Below are 16,419 nucleotides of genomic sequence, written 5' to 3'. Positions count from 1 at the left end.
GATTGCCACTCCAGGTTGAAGTTATCTGTCAAGCTAAACATAAAACCAAAGAGTTACATATTCTGTATTCATAACAACCGGAAATCTTTGCCTCATTACAATCCATTTCACCAAATGCTATCAAAGAATGCAAAATGCTGTTGACAGGCTAACGAATAGCATAATTTTTTTTAGTACAATATCAGAGTGCTGTGTTTATTGTTAAAACACATTATGAACACATTTTGAGGGGTTTGTGAATCTTAAACGGATTAGGGCACCACTGTACGATGTGAACATCGAAGCTTCGGTTGTCCTCCAATAAAACCTCTTCTAGTCCGATGATTGAGAAAATATGCGGAGGGACCTTTTAACATGTCTAATACACGTAGATTAACTCAGCAAATTTGATTGAAGCATTCCATTAACGCAACCTCAGCATTACAGTATATGCAGGAGCAACTAAAGCACGTTAGAACAAATAGTTTCTCAGCTTGATGCTACAATCCACCCACTAAGTTAAATTGATATTTGCCTTTATTTTTTAAATGTAACTCGACATCGGAGGGACATAAAAACAAATGGCCACTGGTGCTATTATTTGTTACAACGCTTCAGTCTTCTTTCTTTCTGTCTCCTTTAGCTCGAATAGAAGGGGATCGACTGTAGCTCGTCTTTCTCACCTAAATACTACTTTTCCTCTTGGGAAAGGTCTTGTAGCCGACCTTTCCTACCCGTTTCGCTTGTGAAAAACCCCAACTTTTCATGCACATGCCACAACCCTTGTCAAAAGCGGTCGCGCTTTAGTGACGTCACAATTAACACGCTTACTTTGAAGAGGGAGAAGACGACCTCGTTGGTGTCCGCGTCGTCCTCCTGGTGCACGCACGTGTCCAAGTACTCCACGTCCAACACCATACACAGCAGACGGTTGATCTCGTCCTCGGGGACACGCTCCAGTTGGCTCACGCGATCTATCTCTCTATCGATCTATAAATAAAAATAAAAAAGACGGATTTGTGTTCGGCCAACACACCCAAAGCGTGCGAGCAGCTTCGGCAGGGTTGGCGCAGGTTGCCGGCGATGGGCTGCTGCTCGTTGCACGGCGGCGTGGTCGGCAGGTTTTTCACTCTTCCGGTCGTTGCACTGACACGCGCCCTCCGCCTGTCAATCACAACACAGCAAACGCACAAAAACACATGGAGGACACGCACTATGTAAACATGGTTTCTTTTTCCGTATAAATAAATAAATGACAACAATTTGCAAACAACTTTCGCCTTGTCCAATTGTGATTCTTTTCCTCGAATAAACACAATTTGGCAACAGCATAGTATGAGGCTGTTTTCTTCCAAAAGGCTGAAGTGCAACATGTTGACCGTGTCCGAATTCACCGGCTGGGTCCTCCAAAGGCCGCATTTTCGTCACTTCCGGACGGAGCCTGCAAGTTTGGACACAGCCGCTGTGTTCTGTCAGTGTCAGGTGTGTGTGTAAGGGGGGGGTGCGCATGCTCAATAATGGCCAGCAGCTGTCACCCTGTCAAAACAAAGGCCTTTCTTGGCCATCCATCCTACTCAGCATCTCATTCATATTTCTCTGATCTTATTTCCATCTGGAAACTGATATGCACATGATACTATTATTTTTCTTCGGCCACGTCCAAGTCTGTTTTCAACGATAGTAGTTCACTGCGTGAAAGGCAGGGTGCCTGCTGGACCCGGTAGCCAGCCAATCATACCGCACCTATCGGGTTGACTTATAAGCACGCAGCTTTTTGTTGGCAACTCTGAGGCTGACGTGCAGACATGAACCCAACCATTTTCATCAGGCCCCGACCTCTTGGCTCCTAAATTAGCTCTACGTGCCCACCCTGCCTCCAAAGCAGACCATTTTTAGACAAAAAGAAAAGTTGTGCTTTGTCTTCGTCGGGCGAAAGGAAATTGGATGTTTTTATTTGGTGGCATGAGACTCAAAAAAAAAAAAATCCCAATACGTGATCAACATTGTGATGACAGGCGGATGGGGCCTCCCACTCCCCTCCCTAAACATTTTGATTGTACCCCAGACTCCATGGCTGAACGAAACACAATTGCTAACCACGCACAATTGTTTTGTCTTGTAACTTTTGACATTTTGTTGCTATTCCAGCCGTGGGGTGAACTTTCTCAGACAGGATATGATTTATTTTTTTTCTTTCCCTTTTCTTTCTTGGGCATCCAAACCCTACCGCAATGCGACGTGATGACATTACAGCGCCGAGAAGCTGACGAGGATTTAAATGAATGCGATTGAATTTAATTAGCACAGCTGAGGATTGACTCTTTATAAATAATAATTTTTTTTTTTGGGTCTTTAAGCTGTGCGACTGGACGTCTGGCTTCCACTCAAACTATGCTGGCGGTAGTTTCATAATCAGCAATAATCTGGGATTGATCATTTGCATCCTTCCATTGATAATAATTCTGATCTACTCTGCTGCTTTGCATATTCAAATTATAAAGTAGAGGAGCTAGACTTGATGCTATCGCCCCCCCCCCCGACCCCCCCACACACAGACAGATCTCACTCTTACTGACCGCTGGGCCACTCGCTGCTATTGTCTGATTATTTCCGTCTCAGGAAATACTCAAAAGTTTAGCGTGAGTGCAGACAAGGGGACTGCATGCCTGCTTTGTACAAAAACACCCCGTCAACAATGACTGGAAGCAGGCCAAGTCTTTTGACCCAGCAGATCACTTCACATTATTGACTTTGCCTTTGTGCTGTGTGGTTTGATTCCAGTCGCTCAACATGTACAGTATATAAAGAGCAGACAACAGACAAACAGTCCACGAGGCCGGGCTCCATCTGAGACCCGGCCCCGCTGTCAGAGCAGCGCCGGCTGTCTGGACCTCGCTCTGATCTCTGTGTCTGCGTTTACTTTGGGAGCAAACCTCCATCCCGGCCCTCCCGGCCTGGAATGTCCGACACATTTTCCCGCAGTGACAGCAACACAATGAAATCGGAGTAAAGCCGGAGAGGAGTGATCAAATGAAGGCCAAACACGGCCTTGTTTTCCTTTGCTCCAAATTTAGATTGGACAATGTTGGTCTATTGAGTAGGTGTTTCGGTCTGATTGATACAATGGAAGGTTCTGGCAGTCAACGGGGTTCCTCCTTTATCGATGACTAGCGAGTGACCAGGGACTCTTGTCTTGAGCTGCAATCGCATGCAAAGAGACCGTCAGACCAAGATCATCAAGTGATGATTTGAAAAAAAAAAATACTCACTGTCTACAGGATGAGACCGAAAAGGAGACATTTATTGACCACTTGTTCACCAGAGAGATGAAAGGTCATTTGGAATCCGCATTAACCCAGTGATGTACATTATCACATACACTGACCTACATTTACTCCCTAAATTGTAATTTGTTCCATGAAATTATTCCCAGCGGACACATTAAACCATCTCTGATTAGAAATTGCCGTTGACCAATGTTATTGATCGTTTCTGCAATTGAATTTCTGCATAGTCATGAAGTTACGAGGCGAATTAAGTTGGCTAAAGTCCACGCCAAGCCCCAGGTACTAGCCACAGATCTATTTTTTTTATTTTATTTTTGTATTGTGGTAAGAAATAAGAGTAAGCGCGGTGATAATCGTTCGTATTTCATCAATTGCGTCGCTGTGTTGGTGATAGACGATAAAAGCGTTTTAAAATGTTGTTCTCCACAATAGCCACTAGAGGTCAGCATCTCCTCTTTCACCGATGGTGCTGGCTGTGCGCCCCTAAGCGAGGAGCCCCGCGGCGAATTCAGCCTCCGGCAATTGTCGGACGGAGACGCCATCACTCACTTTGACAGTCAATATCGGTTAGCAGGTGATGATGTCTTCTAAATCGAGACATTAGTCACATGTATTCACCTGAGGCACGGAAGGTGTCGTGGGCTGTTCTCATCTGGAGCTGCACAGCACTGACACCAACGAGATCAACTCGAGATGAAAGTGATGGCTTGCTGCTGTTTTAAATAGAATTTAGAGCCAACTCCATGCTTTGGACAATGAGCTGTTTTATGCAGTCTGATGAACCCTTGCATAATTCCATCCATTTTCTGAAATGCTTTACTTGTGTTGAGGGTTATGTTGGGATTGCAACACACCCAGGGTGGTTTCCACTTGGTCACAAGACATTTATCTGATGGGTGCTGTGAGAACTGATCCCATGGCAGCGGCATGAAAGTCAACTATGTGAACCACTAAATTAACAATGCCTTCTTAAAAAATAATAATAATAAAAATTAAAAATAGCAGTGTTTCCGATGGCGTGCCAATGACAAAAAAGTAAAAAAATAAAAAATCCAGACCTCTTTCACGCGGGTTGTCAATGCAGTGATGAAAACACAATAAATAAATAAAAATCTATAATGATGCTTAACTACCGTCGATAACAAAATACTATAAATCCTGAATGCTTGTGCGTTAACTTTGAGTCTCTTCCTTGTCAGACTTGGGTAAAAATGCTGTAGAAGTGCCCTTTGTGTCTCGAGAATGAATTGCTTTTCCTTTTGTTCCCCTCCCTGTCAAACGCTTCCCATTTCCCTTTTTGAGGGATGAAAGTACCACGATTCTGTGATAAGAATCTTCGATCTGAGTCACGGAGGGTGCTGCAGACACATTTTAACATTGGAACGATAAGACTGGCCTCATGTCAGAGCTCAGATAGCATCACGCCGCCTTCAGAGAGTTGTGGACTACTTTAAAAGTTACGGGTCCAGAGGATTTCCTCCTTTGCGCACTCTGCTGCGCTCTTACGTAATGTGTTTGTGTCAGTTTTAACTGTGAGGCGTCTAGGGCTTTCTTGATCCAGATGAGTTGTGATGTTGAGGGAAAAAAAACCCAACAACTTCTTGTTCATCAATAATGGATTCACAGTGCACACGTCAAAAGTCGACATACTCCACTAGAACAGTTACATAATGCTTGGATGTCAGGCTAAATGCGACGGAAAGGCACGCTGGCCTTTTTCAAAACGGGGGGAGACAATGACAGCTCTGTATTCGGCCCCCCGCAGACCTGGCGGCCCCCGATCCCGGCGTTCCTGCCCTGCCTGTGCCCTGACATTTTGATGGAGTACACCGGGGTCTGTGGCGGTAACAAGCCACCGCTGAGACGTCGCCGCTCATTTGAGCAGCGGCAGCCGTCCCGCGGCTTTCGGTGAACCAGGTGATGGATACGGCGGGCACTTTCATCTCAGCCGTTTGTTTTCACTCTGCTCGCTGCCGACGGTGACCTTTCCTCAAACGCTTAGCTAAGTTCTAGTGAGCAAGAATGTGACAATGATGGCCGGCAGAGTCTACCGGTCGCTGAGCAAAGAGCTCCGAAGGCAGGTGTAGGATTATGTAATAAAACATAACACCGTTTTAGCATTCGAAAGAAGCCGTTCAACGTTTGTGCTGGAGCCATATCGCGGGTTGAAAAGCTATTCTTTTTGATGCATTGATTAGTGAATAATTCACGCTAATAGCCATTAAATTAGGCGTAGTAACATTGTGCCGCAACACTGCGGTCTACTGGAAGAGAAGCAGCGCAATTAACTCATTCAGTACCAGCCAATTCTAGACCAAGTCTGAAAAGACGTTTAAAAACGTCTTTGGGAGTGAATGAGTTAAGTAGTAAGAAGAAGAGACAGACACGGTCCTCAAGTGACTTCCCGTGTTGTGACGACAAAACAGAGAGAATATCCTGTCCAGTATCAGCCCGTGAGTATATGCGTTAAATAGCAGTTGAAGGTTTGTAATTTACTGTAACATCCATTCTAATATCCGTTAGCCACTCAATGGCGTTATGGTAATATTAAAACTCATTCAGTACCAGCCAATTCTAGACCAAGTCTGAAAAGACGTTCAAAAACGTCTTTGGGAGTGAATGAGTTAAGATAGTGGACTTGGCGGACAAAATGATATGATTTGAGTGTTTAAATCGAATGGACAAAGTGTAATTCCATTTTGTTTAATCTGATAGTTTAAACAGTCAACTTCAACTGGGAGTGACGAATGACAGCTTGAAGCAAACACGCTTGGACCTTATTTGGGGGAACTGTGCCAGCAAATGAGCAAAAACACCCGGCTGTCCTAAGCGGCCTTCTTAAACTCGTTTATGGGGAAGCAGTCCATTTCAAAAGCGATCATTAGTTTCTTAATGATTGTTGCAGCACAACAAAAACAACGTCGCCGCCTCTTTCTGCTGTGCGGCACTTTGGAGACCTTTCCCCTGATGTTCCTTAAAACAGCACAAGATTTGCCTTGCAACAGAAAGAAAACAAACCCTGAGCAATTCAATTGGTTTAGGTCATTGCACCTGCTGGCGAATTAAAAGTGTTGCAATTGTCAAGAGTTAATCAGGAATGCGCAAATCTGTGTCGTTTACTATGTTGCACTGCAAGTAAAAGAGCAAATAAGACAAAGAGAACTGCAGTTTTCCTGTTAGGCAGCCAAAGAGTGATTGGTGGCCCACTCGGAATCATTGATTGATACTGGATGAAATCTATAGATTCAGGCATCATCTCAATTTGTAAACCAACTTTGTACATCGGTGAAAGTCCTTTTTTTTTTTTCTACCCAGAGATAGGATGCGCGTGTGGGTGGCAAGATAGTGGGGTAAAAATAAAGAGCAAACAGAATGAGTCACCCTCCCCTCAATCCCAGTCTGGTTATAAATAAATCCACGTAGACGCGCGCACATGCATACGCTTCCACACGCGTGGATGACATTACATAAGGCTGCGTGGGAGGTGTGACGCGAGCCATGTATAATTCATGGACGTGGGACTGAACTCAGGGGGTAGGTCTTGTACCACAGCAAGCCCCTGAAGTCATCACTTCATATTTTGGGGTGGGATTTTCATCGCCGTTATGCAGTGTTCAATCTATGAGGGTAGTGGGGAAGCGTGAGGTTCCGGGTCATCCAGAAACTTGACGGCACTGAGATGTCTAACTTTCAATTGATTTCAAACATGCGCTCGGTGCATTCATGGATGGATGTCGGCAGCAAATATTTGGTAGCAAAGTAAAAGTAATGCATTGTAATGAGTTTTCTCTGCTGCTAGCAAGACAATTCTCGGGTAGAGAACAATACCGCAGCAGGTGCGTGGTCAAGTATGTTCCCCTTCTGTCCACAGGGGGCGCAAACGTGTTTTGAACAATATCCATAATGTTCTTATGTGGGATATCTTGACATGTAGATATGTAAATAGTGAAATGTACAGGCAATGCAGAACGGTAGTCATGTGGATTTTTTTTTATGGGTAAACAGTTTCAATGGTTAGTTTTAAGACCAAAAAGAATGATTTCATCATTCTTTTATCGATGGAAGCACGATGAACGAGTGGTCAGCATGTTCATCAAAGCTCCGCCATGCTTGTGTTTTCTCGAGCTTCCTCCCACATTCCAGAAACATGCATATTAAGTTATGTGATGACTCTATTCTTAAATTACTCGTAGGTGTGAATGTGCCCTTTGATTGGTTTGCAACCGGTCCAGGGTGAACCTTACCTCTTGCCCAAAGTCAGCTGGGGAAGACTCCGGTTCACCCGTCACCCTTTGAGGAGAAGCACTAAAGAAAACACATGGGTGGGTAAGACAATGCTGCCAAACTAGGGAGGAGGGGGGGGGGGGTGCTCTGCAACGCTGTAATTTAAATTCATATTATGTACATAACCAACGCAGATGTGATGGTCAACCCCATAAAGACCATGAATAATGTTCTACAACTCACTTACTTGTGTTTTCTTTTGCAGCACCCAAGAACAATGAGGCATGGCACACCGAGACATGTCATGGTATGCAGTGGCTGCAGGAGGCTTTTTCTCTAAGATGGCCTCGTGGCCTCGGGTCTTCTCTCAGCCCCTGGCCGTGCATCGCCATGATATTCCCCAGAGCCTGAGCACACAAGGACAAGAGAAGGTTATTAAGTACTATGTGTAACTCATAAATCAGCTGATGGATGAAGCGACAGGGGAGCGACTTCCGAGTCCTCCTCTCTTCTACTCCCGGACTAGTACGGTATTTTTCCAACAAAGGCAGTGTTTTATTTTTTTTCTTTTTCCTCTCGCTTCCCTCCTCCTTTTTTCTTTTTCCAGTTGAAGGTCTTAAAAGTAGAAACAATGCAGCTGACGAGATTTTTCCTTGTGTGTCCCCCCCCCCCCCCCCCCCATTCCTGCAAATGTTTTCCAGGCATTTCAAGTATAAACAAGCAGATAGAGTTGATGCTTATTATGAAGACTTGACATTAACGGACTTAATAGGCTGTGTTGAAACTCGCTGGATGCTTCATTAGGAACACCCTTAGAAACTAATAATGCAAGAGTGACAGTGTGTGTGTATGTATATACATATCTATCTATACATATCTATATCTATCTATATATATCTATATATACCTGTATCTATATCTATCTATCTATATATATATATATATACTGTACTGTATATGTATGCATATTTTTATTGCAGCCTCATTGATGCGCACCCCTAATTTTGTGTTATATTATCAAGATGCACTTTAAAAAAAAAAAAGCACCTCTCAGCTTGGTAAAACTCCAAAACATCAAGACCGTCGCTGCGCACATGAAATACAACTTGATCCCCCCCCCCCACCCCCCAATTGGACTCAAATGATTTCCTTTTTGCTCCTTCCCCGCATTTCAAAATGGCGTGCCAACAGGCTCTTGTCACATAAGCATTTTCCCTTATTAGCAAAGCCAGGCCTTTGCAACAGCAGGAATTTTCCTCCCCGTGGTCACATCACTGGAAATGTTGACACTGAATCGGGCTGCTCTTAAAAAGCAAAACAAAACAAAACAGTGCTTGGTTGAAAACTCAGCTCACACTTCAAGCACATGTATGTTTGGTTCCTTTTCGACTCTAAATTGTCCCTGCGTGTGAATCGGAGTGTGATTGGTTTATTTATACATGCTCCGCAGTTGGCTGGTAACCAGTCCAATGGTGTATCCTGGCTCAGCTCCAGCTCACCTGTCACCCAAATGAGGCAAAGCGCCATACAACATGAATAGATGGATGTGGGTCAACTGAGGACGCTGAAATAAAGGCACTACATTTTTTCCTAAAAGCATATTTTGAATGTCTGGCGTGAACCACTTGAGTAAAATGGAATGACCTCAGCTCCATTTTTTTCCAGATACAGTATACTGAATCAAGTATGGCATTGGGTGAGGGGGGGGGGGATTTTCTTTGTGTTGGGCATTTGATTCTTCCATTTGGTCTCGTCACTAAAGCGCTTCCATTTCTGCTCGACTCATTCGAGCACGACGACTGAAGGTTCTCTTAACGTGCATTCGGATCGGGTAGCTTTCAATGCTAAACCGGAGATTGACACAATTGTAATCTTTTAAAAGACACCGAGATCAGGTGTTGCAAAAGACCCGTTCAGCCAAGGCTATCTCAATTGAAAAACAACTGCATAAATCGGTGCGACGTTTTCAGCCATTTAAAGCTTGACTGCCTCAATGGCAGCTACGTTTTCAACCTCGGCTTTTTAATTGAGAATATGCTTCAACACAATATCTTTCCATCATCTGCCCTCCTAGTCATCTTACATACCGCGCCATCCGCCATTTAGCATCCTGTGACGATGCAACCATCCAAGCTATGCTAAAAATCCATCCGCCATAATCCATCATTTTTGCAATATCACTTTCTTCTTTATAAATGTACTGATGCCTGAGCATCAATATGGCTGTGTGTGTGTGTTTGAGAGGGGTTGACCCGGGGGGAGGAGTCTGAGCATTACCAAGGCAACAGCCTCAGTTATGTAACATCATATGGTGTTGTGGAAACAAGGCATCCAGCAATGTGTTCCCCACAGCGTGGACGGAAACAAAACAAAACAAAACAAAAAAAACAAAAAAAAACAATTGGCTGTAACGCTTCAGTTCAGTTTCAACCTGCAATCAGTTTCAGTGTTGTTCCTCTCATTACTCATAGAATCATTTTTTTATTACGACAGATTGGAATAAGAACAGCCGACGTCGCCTCGCAAATCCACGATAATCATCAGAAATAGTCCCATTGATTGGACTTTTTTTTTTTTTTAATTGCAGTGTCTTGCGGCTGTTCTTGCTTTGTTTTACATCAGGTGTTTACTGCCGTTCTCGAGGAAACGGACGGATATAAAGAACTCCGCCTTTGCGTCAGACTTTATCCAAACGCCCAAATATGCGCCAAGAGAATCAGGACACAAGCATTCTGTTTGGAATACTGTTTTTGAGTGGTGATTAACCCGTTGAGGGACAACAGTTACTACAGTGGACAGCATGTCTTTTTTTTTTTTTTTTACAAAAAGTGCCAGAACCTTAATGAAGACTGCATACATGAACATGATCACAAGTGCCTTCCCTCCGCACAAGCGGCCGCTTGTTCTGCTGGGCAGCTGCGCTTACGTTGTTCGGGATATTATTAACATGACTGTCATTCACTTGATTGTGATGCAGCAGAAAGTCCCCCTTGTCTTTAAAAATGACTTCACGCTGATGATGTGACTGCATTGACACCAGGCTTATTCAAGTTCAGGAGTTTTTGGGTCAAGAGAATGTTTTCCATGATTCGACTCTGGGAAGAAAGGAAAATATGTGAACCGCCCGACATCTTTTCCTCTGCAAGTGAACCAGCAGATTTGCAGTACTGTATTTCCAAAATCATACTTTTGTTGTTGTTGTTGTTAACAGAAGTTCGAGCAAAGCTCTGATCTCACCCAAAACGCTCAAGTTCAAACCGCAGCCCTGCATAACGTCAGCATCTCGCCCAAGAGCTCAGAACTAAGCAACTAAATGCAATAAACTCACTGACAGTGAGATAGTTAATATCACAATAGGCTTTTGTCGACCGATTGTCTTCACAGTAGATAAAGATAAGAAGATAAGAAAACCTTTATTAGTCTCGCAATGGAGAAATTCCCAATTCACAGCAGCAAAGTTATGAAAGGAAGAAGTAGAACAACAAAATCTAGGAGCTGCTGGAAACTGCAGTTATGCAACACTGCAACCACAACAATTTTTGGAGTGTACCAAAAAATACTATACAGTCAAAATGCTTTCAAAAATAGTCACCTTGGACATCCGACTAAGCTACGTTAATCACGCTAAAAGTTTCTCCTCACAAAATAATGCATTCGCTCAACCCAAATGTGTTCCAATATGACAAAATTGTGGTTCAATTCGTCTTTTTCCGCATTATACGTTGCACTCTTCTCTCCCCCTCCTTGCGGTGCTTTTTCTTCCCGCACTGTAAATGATAAAACTATCGCCGGTATGATGTGGGCGTGCAGACAGCATGAGGGTGGGGGAGGAAAAAAGAAACACATTTGTCATCAGTGACAAACCTCTGCAACAACCGTTGTCGGTTTAGATAATTATATTTGATTGCATCTGAGATAGGCCGAGGCACACTCATAAAGTCATTGACGTCCCTTGTTAGGACTTGCATAAAGAAATCAGCATCCATGTGTGGATCTCAGCGTACAAAGACAGCCTTGTTCGAACACTCAAAATCACACTCTAAATTATCAAAATAAAAAGTTTCTCCATTCAAATGAGCTATTTTCAAGTGGTCCTAGCTGAAGCAGGTGAGTCATAAAGTGCAAAGTGAGCCAGAAGTCCCACTCTGCAGTCTGCAGGAAGCCTGTAATGCGACAGTGGGTGGCTGTCACACAATCACTTATTAACGGTAACGCCTTACTGCAGTACCCTTGCTTTGCATTTGTATTTTTCACAACTTGGTACAATCAATGCTATTCAAAATCAATCAATAAATAAGTCTCAAATGATCTTCATTTGAACAAGATTGTCTCATCGTGTTTCATGTAGCCCAAACTCTTCACCTGAATCAAGTGTTATAACACATAAATTAGAACCTGCCGCTAAATGAAAGCCAGCATGGTGCCTCGGTGAAATATAGTTACGATATGAACGGCCATTTCACAAGAGCCCATACTGGTGAGCAAAAAATAGCCTGACCTTTACGATTCTGTGATGTGTCATAGCGGGGCCAACTCATGGTGGGCATAAAGCAAGGAATACGGGCAGATGAAAATAAAAACATTACGTCATGATGCAAAAAAAAAAAAAGGGGGGGTGGGGGGGGGCACAGCAGTCCAGTGTTCAGTCCTGGCCTGGACTCGCTTTCTGTTTGGGGAGGTATGTGTGGATGAGGTAGCGTTTACATGTCCTCCCAAAGTTTGCTCGGTCAATTCGTTGTTGTGTTACAAAATTTTATTATTTAGGGGTTTGGATTCATACACGCCCGCCTCGCTTTTGAGAAGTCGACAGGTTTAAATCTTTCACATCAAATCACGTGTGCTGCAATTAATAGCACCCCTGATGTTAATGCTTCTTACAAACCCTTTTTCCCCTCCAACAAAACTGCACCTAATCTTCTCAAATAATGCAGTCGCCTTTTTTGCTCATTCTGCGCGTTTTCAATGGGGTTGAGGTCTGACGGCTGAGGTGGCCATGGGAGGAGCTTGAGAGGACAGTATGCTTCTGCAAGTAAGATTGATATTTTTTTCAGGCTTTTAATCAGGGGTGTGAGTAATTATGGAGGACTCTTTCTCTCTATCTGGTTATCGAAATTAGCATGTTCATTTAAAACTCGAAACCAGGGGTGCCCAATATTTTTTGATCAAAGATCTACTTTTCGATCAACCAACCTGCCGCGATCGACTCATTTACTACACACGCGCGCATATGCACGCACTGAGCCATAACAGCCCCGAGGATGAACGAACCAGAAATATAAAGTAGACACAAAAGTTTGTGAGTTTGTGAAAAGCAAATCCCTGCCGACCTTTGTAGATACTTTTTGTGAGACTGATAGGATGCTAAGCATGCCGTGTGCACTAACACAAAATTATATCATGTTAATAACACGCACCCCCCCCCCCCCCCCCTGCACCTCACTACCGGCCGATCGCGATCGACGTATTGGGCATCGCTGTTCTAAACGATACAAAAGGACTGAATATTGACTTTAAAATCCATACGAGATGCCCTAGTTTAATCTTATGGCGGAAGCACACCTAGACAACTCAGGCGCGCCGTTGCTATTTTGTTTTCTTTCACCAGTCAAACGCCATTATTAAACGCGAGTGCTTGTTTGCGAGCAAGTATTTCCCTCCGGACAATCCAGGCAGAAAGGCCCGCCGTCGGTTCCCTGCTGCGGGTTAGTGCATGGGAAAGCCCGGGCGGTGGTGGCGGAGGGGCACAACGTGACCTGACAACAAGGAACCTCCGGGAAAACCGTCAATCCTAAACTATGCGCCGAAGAGAGAGAGAGAGAGGACGAGGTTCCGCCAAGGGGGTGTACGTACAACGACATGTCACTGTGTTGCCACACTAGGACGATAAACACGCGCTTCTATGGCTCATATGTAACATTTCTTGTGTCTTTCACCTAATCTGAGACAGAAAGAAACATGACTGAGCATTAGCTTGGGGCGAATGAGCCCAACTCACGGGCGCTGCGGCCATCACGAACCTCCCGCTGACTCCGGTGGACACCCCGTGGCTGGGAGGCGGAGAAGGGACCCCCGGTGACGTCAGTGGGCCTGTCTGTTTCCTGCAATAGAAAGTGAGGGGAGAAGGTGAAGGCAGAAATCCGGAGCTGAACAACCTCTTTCGTCGCTTTAAAGGTGCGTTACAAAGGCCATTAGCCAAACAACTCCCGCGAGTATCAAGAAACCAACTCGGGGTGAGCCTGTTTTGTTGTCCTGCGTGTGTTGCGCTCCCACCCGTGAGGGACGCTGATCTAGTGGGTTTCAACGCTCTCGTTGCAAGTCGCTTTACTCCTTAAAAGCTACTTTCCTTCGTGATCTCATCATGCGTGTCACCCACATTAAAGTTCTCGTGGAAGCGAGGCTGTTCAGGGTGTCCCGGACGACACGGCGGATGTAATTTACTAGTGCGCGCTTGACCATTACAGTAACTTCACTCTTTATTGTGTTCGGTTGCCTTTTTGCCCAATTGTAGGCAAGCCCCTCGCTATTCTCCCCCCGATCAGCGTGCATGTGCGGGGCTGCCTATGCCGATGTTGTGCTCAGCGTGCAATGCGTACGGTGGTTTTGTTGTCTGAAGGGAAGTGTTCCATTTCGCTGTTGCAGAGCGACGGCGAGGGGTTTTCCCAGGCTCCTCCCTCTCTTGCAGGGCGTTCACGTGTTGCAACAAAATGCGCGTTTTGCTCATGCATCGCGCTGGTTCGCCTCATCCTCACCCCCATGCTGGATTTGAGCAGAAAAAGAAAAAAAACTGTATTCCCCACAACTTCCTTTGAAACGAGATTCGTCTCCACATTGACGCGCACGCTCATCCATCGCAGTGCGCACAATTGCACATGGCCTTATTTTATATAATGGATACGATGGGACCACGGGTAGGCGTGGAAATGCCTCATTAGTCAGGTGTTTTCCCAAACACGAGCGTTCGGCCATTGCAGCAGTGGTGGTGTTTTTCTCGGGTTAGCATCGGGGTGTTTCCTCAAACACACGCCCGGAGGGGAGAGAGAGAGAGAGAGAGAGAGAGAGAGAGAGAGAGAGAGAGAGAGAGGGAGAGAGAGGGGTAAGCCAGGCTTGCAGACAGAAAGACTGACAGGCGTGCACGTCTCTCTCCTCCGCCTCGCCAACGTCGTCAAACCTGCTGTGGAGAATCCCAAGAGTGCGTCCAGGTGAGAGGCTCGTCGCGTGGCATGCATGGTGGTGGCACTTCTCAATAAACGTGGCCGCATGCAGACAGATGATGCAGTAAACAGTGTTGTTCTTCTCCGATGATGTCATTGCTCGAGCGCAGCGTTTCTCAAATAGTGGGGCGCGCCCCCCCAGGGGGGCGCGAGGCTCCGTCAAGGGGGGCGCATTTGACCTCGGGGAACATGCTTTTTTTTTTTTTTACTGTCCTAAAATAACATGCAGTTTCAGCTCCACTACGTTAGGGGGCAGTGACGCTCTCATTGGTAGAGTTTGCGCAGGGAGCATTCTAAGGGAGAAAATAAGACGAGGCATATGTAGCACTTGGCTTCACTGTGACTACGGTGGCAGACGAGGAAAGATCGATGTGCTTACTGTGTCTAAAAATTTTGGTAGCGGACAGCATGAAGCCAAATAAATTAAGGCGTCACTTAAAGACATTACACCCCAATCATGCTGATAAGCTGCTAGAGTTTTTTTTTTTTCAGCGAAAACGTGCCGAATATTGCCAACAATCATGCCGCTTTGTGACTGCTACTTCAGTAAACTAAAATACAGGTCCCGGCAACACATTGAGCAGGACCCGAGAGTTGCTGTGTCCTGCTTCAAACCTCGCTTCGAAAAGCTGTGCATTGCAAAACGTGCTCATTGTAGCCATTAATCCAGACATCATCTTTGATTTAAAAAAAAAAAAAAGCACAAATCATTTTATGTTTTTGTTTTGCTGGTTAAAGTTTTTATTTTTTATTTTTTAATATTGTGCTCCTGAGATAATGTTGGTGATTAGTTTGAATGCATCATTAGTTATTGATTTTATGTAATTTTATTTTTCAGTATCGTATGGTTTCACATGGTCAGTCCAAAAAATATTTATCGTTAAATTAAGGATTTAATGTATTTTTTGAATTTCAGATGCACTTTAAATCTTTTGTTCCAATTACTAAAGCTATTCTTTGTTGTAAGTTGGTCCGTATTTCTTTCTTTTTTTATTCTCTTATACGTTAATAAGGACACAGTGTTATGCAAAGGTGTACTTTTACAATTTTATAGACAAATGATACTATTTATAGTCGTGCGGGGGGGGGGGGTGCAAGATGTTTTCCTCTTCCTAGGGGGGGGGGGCATGACAGAAAATAATTGAGAACCACTGCTCTAGCGCCACATGTAGCAAGTGTATGGAGGAAAAGGCATCCACTTGTAGTAAGTGTTATGTAATAACGGCGGAGGGCGAACAAAGGATGGGTCCAAAAGCAATGCCGCTCACTGCAATGTGCAGGTGTTGATATGTCTTGATCGGGGTGAAGCAAGGCAAAGAGAACAGCCACATGCCGTTTATCATGATTATTTTTCTTACAATTTGATATCCCCATATTTCTTTTGCCACGATACGTCTTGCGCAGGCATGCGTGGCATCCCATTTTTGCAGCTCTATGGGCTTAACATTCAAATTTCTCTTTTCTGCCATTTCTAGCCATTGTTTTTTCCCCCCCTAAATCTGAATTTGCATGAAACTTTACCCTTTTTACGTACCTTCGTTTTCTCATATTTTCAAGTTGTATGCAACTTAAACGGGGCCACACACGTGATGATGGTTGTCCTCTGAGTCACCTCTGAGCATTCGTTCCTGTAGAGCACATAAAGCTTTTATTGTCCGCATCTTTCATCAGTTGCAGAGCAGCAACACACGTCAATCAGCCCCCGCCTCCCCCCTTAA

The 16,419-nt window shown here is 44.5% G+C and overlaps 1 protein-coding gene and 1 long non-coding RNA gene across 19 annotated transcripts in view; one reads left to right on the top strand and one right to left on the bottom strand.

Moving 5' to 3' along the window:
- LOC147190835 (uncharacterized) overlaps window positions 1-16,419 on the bottom strand; it is a 90,323-nt gene that overhangs the window by 6,517 nt on the left and 67,387 nt on the right. For 6 of the 16 annotated variants that reach the window (XR_015103809.1, XR_015103810.1, XR_015103812.1 and 3 more), the window contains 6 exons: window positions 16,236-16,329; window positions 14,084-14,246; window positions 13,486-13,588; window positions 7,738-7,897; window positions 7,511-7,571; window positions 811-1,143 (listed from right to left, as the gene is read on the bottom strand). This is a non-coding gene — a long non-coding RNA (uncharacterized LOC147190835). The other 10 variants (XR_015103818.1, XR_015103813.1, XR_015103814.1 and 7 more) reach the window with 10 other exon arrangements.
- The window catches only part of hivep1 (HIVEP zinc finger 1), a 42,603-nt gene continuing 39,758 nt past the window's right edge, over window positions 13,575-16,419 (top strand). Inside the window, exon 1 of one of the 3 annotated variants that reach the window (XM_086137444.1) lies at window positions 13,575-13,661. The gene's annotated coding sequence lies outside the window, so the exon portion shown is untranslated. Of the gene's footprint in view, window positions 13,721-14,325; window positions 14,690-16,419 lie in introns of those variants that run through there. The other 2 variants (XM_086137445.1, XM_086137446.1) reach the window with 2 other exon arrangements.

This window comes from Hippocampus guttulatus, chromosome 18 (assembly GCF_054856545.1).
Source record: "Hippocampus guttulatus isolate MCC_2025c chromosome 18, RoL_Hgut_1.0, whole genome shotgun sequence".
Lineage (NCBI taxonomy): Eukaryota > Metazoa > Chordata > Actinopteri > Syngnathiformes > Syngnathidae > Hippocampus > Hippocampus guttulatus.
Note: the sequence above shows the minus strand (reverse complement) of the source record. Positions and strands in the feature narration are given on the sequence as shown.